Source organism: Cotesia glomerata, linkage group LG4 (genome assembly GCF_020080835.1).
Source record: "Cotesia glomerata isolate CgM1 linkage group LG4, MPM_Cglom_v2.3, whole genome shotgun sequence".
In the NCBI taxonomy this organism is placed as follows: Eukaryota; Metazoa; Arthropoda; class Insecta; order Hymenoptera; family Braconidae; genus Cotesia; species Cotesia glomerata.
In genome coordinates this window covers 5,246,225-5,254,255 of record NC_058161.1, presented here as the reverse complement: position 1 = coordinate 5,254,255, position 8,031 = coordinate 5,246,225, and positions in this window count along the sequence as shown.

The window sequence follows — 8,031 nt, the reverse complement described above, 5'->3', positions numbered from 1 at the left end:
CGACAGGCCTTATTACCCGCGGGTACCTTACTCCGTAATGTCTGGATTACACTCATTGTAATCTCGATTATACTAGCTATTATCTGAAATTTTTTTTCACTCAGTATAATCTGGGATAATATCCAGTATCATCTTGTTTTTTCCGTGTAATGTTTACCTCTACTCACGAAAAAATCATTGAAAAATTTGAGGATAAATTCTTATACTGCCAGAGGACATTTTAAAACAAATGGCCTTTAATCCTTTTGTATGGATCCACGATAATCCTCTATTCGTACTCTGACACTACGAATAATAAATGAAAATTTTTTTCATCCTGCCACGTTATTTGTGGACATATACAGAATCGTATAAATATATATATGAATATAAATTTATAAATACAGATATAAATATGAATATAAATGCATCCGTAGATCGCGTGGCTGCAATTAAAATTTTAAATGTTGTTCAGCTCGCGGCGACTACTTTGTACAGTTATTTATTATAAATGTAACATTTGGTAGTGATTTTAATATTTTTTTTTGACATCGGTCCACGCTGTGTGTGTGATTATTGATTAAATATTTATGATAAATAAGTAATGAGTGAATTATTGTAGTTTTAAGTTTTACGTTGTAAGGTAATTTTAATAATACGGATGCTTGCTAGCAGAAATATCAATGAGCAAATGGGTTATAATTAGATTTGTTCTTTTTTTTTTTATAAATTTTGTTGGTAAAAATATCTAAAGAAGAAATGACCAATGATAATTATTTTATTCTTTTTTTTTTATAAGAATCACGGAAAAAAGTAAACTAGTAAATGATAGTCGATTTATAAGAAGTAATGATCAACTGGAAAAAATTACCATTTCAATCAGTAAAATCGAGATATTAACAATCACTTTATAATATTTATCATTTAAATGCTACAATTTATTAATTGCATGGAAGAAAATACTATTTTAAACAGTAATATTCGCTATGTGAAAGTCGAAAATGTTAAAGTATAATAATTAACAATTTGGAGTTTGATACTTATCATTTCGTACCTAAAAAATGATCGCATGATATGTAAAAAATATAAACTACAGTCAATACTTATAAAGTAAAATGGTAAATTTTAAACGCAACACTAAAAATCAAACTATAATTATTGATTTGTTTGGACTGGTAAAATATATATTTTAAGAGTAGAATTTTTACTGTTTCATAAGTTAAATTCTCCGAGTGTAAGACCTTCCCCTTCTCCTCATAGTATAGACTATATATTGAAACTGCAATTTTTACTGTTTGAAACTGTAATTTTTTAAGATGAGAGAGTCGTTATTTACTATAGTGATAGCTACTAATTAAATTTTCGATATTAAATTATAAATTGTGGCTTTTACACTTTCTACATTAAGTTTTTTGTAATATTTACATTTGTGCCGACCCGATGTCCGCTGTACTGTTTGAAACTATAAAAATTAACCGGAATCTGAATGAATTTTACAGTTTACTTTTTTACGTTAAATAATTTTTGTAAATTAAAAAAAATTAACTATTAATTTTTTTTAAAGTAAAAATAATTAAATTATAATTTGTTGAAAATATTTGTCACAATATATAATTAACGCTTCGATATTTTCATCCAGTGACGGTGATATTTTAATTAATTAATTAATTTAATATATATGAAGAGTTTATTGTTAATATTTAAATTATTGTAATTATAAATAAAATGAATTAGCGGTGAATATTGTTAAAAATTAAAAATTTAACGAGTTAAATCTGGATTAAATTATATTATTGTAATTATTACTATCGGAAAAGTAATTGTATTTATTATTTATAAGCACTGGATGTGCCATGCTCAAAAATTAAAGAAGAAATTAATTTATAATTACAAAAACTGCCAGATTAAATCATTTATTAAATTATAATAATAATTTAAAATAGAATGTTCTTCGAAAGAAGAAAGGTGAAGATTTTTTTTAGCGAGATAAAAATAATCGGTAATATTGATCTCAATGAAGAAAACTCTGAGCGGCACATTCATATTCTACTTAATGAAGGACTTTTTTTTTATTATTATTATTGTTCTTTATTAGGCTGATGATTTATATTATTAACAATAGAGTACTGTAAATAACAAAGGAAGAACAAAGACTAAGTGGATATTAATAATTCACAGTGAATGTGTGTAAAACAAAATTAGGGTATACTTTGTAAAATACATTATATATAAATGAAGATGAAGAACGAAAATATTAATAGATGGGATAAGATTAAGTAATATTTAATTTAATAATAAATAGTTAGAATTTAATTAAGTGAGCGGGTAAGGTATATAAGTAAAGTACTAAGTTTAAATATAAATAAACGAATAAGGGAAGATGAAAAAATTAAGACAGTTTTAAATTTGTATATAATTGATATTATTATTAAGTACGTAATACTTATCAAATTATATTGTTTCAGTATTTATGATTATGGAGAGTAAATAAATGGTTTTTTTTTAATCAATAAATTGTAAATTTAAAAATGATATGTGTGTTTTTATTTCATCCGTAATTATAAAAAGTAATACAAAGTTTCTTCACAAACAAACAACAATGTATACAAATACATGTTTTTTATTCATAAATTATATATAGGGCATTTCATGTGAAATGGGAAAATTACTAAAATTTTAAAATTTTTCTAATTTAGTCCTAATTTATTATTAAAAGTTTATATTTTACTAATTTTTAAAGAAAATTTTTTTTAATCAATAAGAAAATCAATTTTTCTCTTCTAGTAATTTTTCAGCCGTAACATAAATGAAAATTTGGCGCTCGTTAAATAATATTTGAAAACCAAAAAATAATAGCTAAATTTCGAAGTTTTTGAAATTATTTTAAAATAGAACAGAAAATTTTATATTTTAGTAAAATTTTCAACAAATATTGTTTGAAGAAATTATTGATCCTTCTATTTTTTTTTTAATAATAGAGCACAGGGGCATTCCATGCGAAATGAGAAAATGACTAAAATTAAAAAATTTATCTAATTCATTCTAATTTAGTCCTAATTTATTATTAAAAGTTTATATTTCACTAATTTGTGAAGAAAATTTTTTTTTAATCAATAAGAAAATCGATTTTTCTCTCCTAGTAACTTTTCAGCCGTACTAACTTGTATCCGGGTCAAAAGTTGTTTTAATCATTTTAAGAAAAAATTCATTTTATGTTTGTTATTAACTAACATATTTATTGTTATAGTTTTAAGAACAAATTTTTTTATGTTCGTTATTAATTAACACCTAAGTTTATCAAGATCGTGTTGTCAGCATGCTAAATCCTTTATTAGTGTTTTTTAATTAGTTTTTTTTAATTATCCTAAATAATTTATAGTTAAATATATAAACAATAATGTTTCTAAACAACTTTATGAAGACATTTTGAACTTGTCCCACCAGTCACAAATGCCTGTCCCACCAGTCAGAATAAAAAAAATTTTTTTAATTGTTTCTACGTAGGTAATAAGTCTAATTCTTCATAATATTGAATGTTTGTATGGTAAATTTTGTATTGAGAGGGAAGTATTTTTTAAAAGTTTAATGGTCGAACTGAAATTCGACTTTAAGTATACCTTTGGTAAGAAAGAAGGATTTTTCTTAGTCCCACCAGTCACATTCAGTCAAATGATAATTTCGAGAAACTTCAAAAGTAATCGAGGTTTTTGACAAAGGAATGTTGTTAATTAGTTATTCTTCTGTATTATAAGATAAATTTTACTATGGTATAAGTTTCAGTCACATAATTATAGCTTATAATTGATGGAATTTCAAAGTCAAATGTCCCACCAGTCACTATGGAATGCCCCATATGATACTTAAGAGCGGTTGATAGTTGATTTTCAAACGAGTTTTGCTCATGAATAAGATAAAATTTTGAAAAAAAACGCTTCGCTCTTCGATAGATAATTAAATTATCCGTCGAAGAGCGAAGCGCTTTTTTGGAAAATTTTCATTTATTTATGCATAAAATCCGTTTTAAGATTCCATAAGTTGTACAAGTATGACAGAGATACTCTCGTTTGTCCAATAGAGAGCGAGAGAGAGAAAAAATATAAACCCTTCTTAAATCACCAAGTTTTTTTAAAATTTTTGTAAATAAATTATAATAAAATAAATATTTTTTAAAATTTACTTATACAATTTTTTTTTTTAATTATCAAGTAGAATTTTTTTTGTAATAATATAAGGGGCCATTCATTAATTACGTAAGGATATTGAGGGGGAGGAGAGGTTAAGAAAATCTCTACATGTCCTTATGTTGGGGGGGGGGGGGGGAAATTAATTCTTACGTAATATTTCGTGAATCAAAATTCAATATTAAAAAAACCTAATTTCATTTTGGATTCCAAATAGTTTTCTTATTTTTAAAGTGTACAGTCAAATTTTTATTTTATTCAAATAATTTTTATTGCTTATTGAAAAAAAAAAATAACTTATTAAAATTTCATATGTTTTTATTGTTATCCATGTTCGGTTCTATAGAAAAAATTATAGTATTTTTCCGTGTATTATCGTATTTTTACTATTGAAAAAATACAAAACTTTTTTTAATAAAAAACATTATTACTTGTTAAAAAATAAGAATGGTGGATCCACGTTGACCTGTTAGTTTTAGTAAAACTGATCCTTTCCTAAAATAACAGTTTATTACTTAGAAGATCACGATAGAATCTTACGTAAGAAAGGGAAAGGGGGGTTCAAGAAATCTTACGTATACTTACATGGGGGTAAGGGGGGTCAAAAGTCACCAAAATTGTCCTTACGTAATTAATGAATGGCCCCTAATTATTGTAAAAATTTTTTGAAAATAAAATCATTATCTGAAAATTTTTAGAATTTTTTTATATTGAAAAAATTATTACAAAAAAATTGTAAAAAATTCTACATATAAAAAAAAATTGAATAATTACACGTAAAATTTTTTAAAAATATTCTTTTTCATTTTTAATTAAATTATTAAAAAAAAAAAAAAAATTTTTTTAAATATATTTTTAAGGTATTATTTTGATTTTAGTCTCAGGAATTAAACGTGTTATTAATTAACACAAAAAATTTCATCTAGGATAAAATTTATAAAATTACTAAAAAAAAAAAAATAAATATAAAAGAAGATAAAAGGTAAGAAGAAAATTTATAATCATCAATATCTATTTTATTGCACCCAAATACATTTACTTTTAATTTCAGTTGCATGTAGTGTCACAATCATGGCTGTGTGTTTAAGTACACATACAAATTGATATAAGTTCAATCAATAAAAGTCAATATAAGCAATAGAAAAGAGCATAGAGCCCGTGAACACAAAACAGTTGTGATTTTTGAGTCCTTATTTTTATAAATTATTTCGTTAAAGCCTGCTATGGCCGCCAAAAATACATTGTTGTAAAAGCCAATGAATGCGACCGCAATTTTAGTTTTATTTTTATCTTTATCATAATATATTATACTAGTTTACAAACCCCGCCAATCAATGTCCAATTAATATCTTCCCTTCGCTATAAATAAGTCTCAAAAGTCAAATTACATTCGTTCGAACTCAATCAATACTCTACAATAAATATACATAAAATAATATTGAACATAAAAATTATATTCTTCTCGGTTTCTTCACTCTAATTTAAAATTTATCAAATAATTATAATAATAAAAAATATTTTTTCATAGAAAATTGCAATCCTTAATTAACATATAATTAATAATAAATAATTAATAACAATTCTCATTGCTCTACTGTCCTTTACTCTACATTTATACGGGTGATTAATGATAATTAGTGATGTAGCATTAAAATTCTGCATGCGGAATAAATATTAGTTAACAAATCGATCGAATGTGTATTTTATTTTTATTGATATTAATAATTATTGTTGTTTTTTTTTTTTTATTGGTATATAATTCCGCACAATTTTAAATGCATAGGCAGATTAAATTCGCAAGAAATTCGTAGCATTTTTTTATTTTTAAATATCTTAGCGTAGAATCACCATCGGCCATACACTTTTACATATTTATTTTTAATTCGTTATTAAAGTTGATAAAAAATTCGCCCATTTTTGGCTCTACATTTAACCATTGATACATCAAACTTATTTTATTAATTTATGTTAAGTAATTTTAATTATGCCAGAGTTGTTCAGTAGCTCAAAATCTATACCTCTAGTTTTAAATACACGGAAAAAAGTAAACTGTAATATTCACTCGGATTCCGATTAATTTTTATAGTTTCAAACAGTAAAGCGGACATCAGGGTGGCAAAAATATAAATATTACACTGATAGAAGAATTTAGTACGGAGTACTAAACTGATTTAGTAACAAAATTTTTATTCAATTATTCGGGAGAAACAAATATTTTGTACCCATCAATATTATTTTTTACAGTTTAATAAATGATTTCTTTATATGAACAAAGCCTTATTACATGGAAATAAATATTTAGTTCCACCAAATAATATTTAGTGACAGGTACTAAATATTTCTTTAGCAAGTATTGTCGGTAGTTGGCTATGCTTTAATTCCAATGTTTATGTGATACATAATCTATTCACTAACTCAGATTATTTTATTCAGCTCAATTTTGAGAGATTTATTAAACCTTTAAAAACACACATACTCCCAATAAATGTCTTTCTATTTATGTCTTTTCTCAGTAGAGTTTAATTCACATTTTTTAATTTATCAATTATTGATATGCTAAAAACTTGTTTAATTTTAAATTTTATAAATGCCTCAAACAAAAAAATATAATTTAATGAGATTCTTTTCTTCATAATACTTTATATTTTTATTTAAAATAATTTATTCTAATTATTTTTATTTATTTTAAGTTAAAAAGTTAAATTACACGCTAAAATTAACTAAAAAATTAATTTCTTTGGTACCAATAAACGATTATAAATCATTTGTTAAATACTACTAAAGATTTATTTGGTGGAACTAAATGGGCTTTAATAAACGATTTAGTACCTATTATTAAATATTTGATAATGAAAAGTTTGTTGCTAAACCATTTAGTATCTGTTACTAAATCTTATTGAATAGAACTAAATCCTTCTATCAGTGATACAGAACTTAATGTAGAAAGTATAAAAGCTACAATTTATAATTTAATATCTAAAATAAGTGATTAGTCGAACAGTAAAAATTGCCATTTTAATATATAGTCCATATTATGAGGAGAAGGGGAACTCAGATGAAAGAGGGGGTCTCACTCTGGAAGAGTTTAACATTTGAAACAGTAAAAATTATACTTTTAAAATATACATTTTACCAGTCCAAGCAAGTCAATAATTACAGTTTGATTTTTACCGTTGCGTTTAAAATTTACCATTTTACTTTGTAAATATTGACGTTGCTTGTATTAGAAATTTACTAACTTTATTTTATACTTTTTACATATCATAACATCATTTTTTAGGTACGAAATGATAAATATCAAAGTCTGAATTCTTAATTATCATACTTTAACATTTTAGACATTTACATAGCGAATATTACTGTTTGAAATAGTATTTTTTTCCATGTAAAAAGTAAATTGTAATGTTTAAATGGTAAATATTACATAGTGAATAGTAAAATCACGATTTTACTGTTTGAAATGGTAATTTTTAGCAGTTGATCATTACTTATTATAAATCGACTGTTATTTATTACAGTTTACTTTTTTCCGTGTAATTATTGTTTATATTTTTTACACTGAAAATAGCAGACATTAATCAATTTTTTTTTAATTAATCAAAAAATTTACTCGCTATAACAAGGTGGCTAAAAATAAAATCATCCCGACAAAATGGCCGACGCAAAAAATCACTTTTTCGACAAGATGTGCATTAAAAATAAATTATTTCTAATTTTTCTATTATAAAAAATTTTTTTAATGAAATTTAAAACAGAAAATTTATAATTAATTTATTATTTAATTAAATTTATTAAATATCTGCTTTTTTAGTATAATTTATTTTTTTAATTCATATTTTAGGTGATGGCGTGATGAAGGTACGAAAAACAT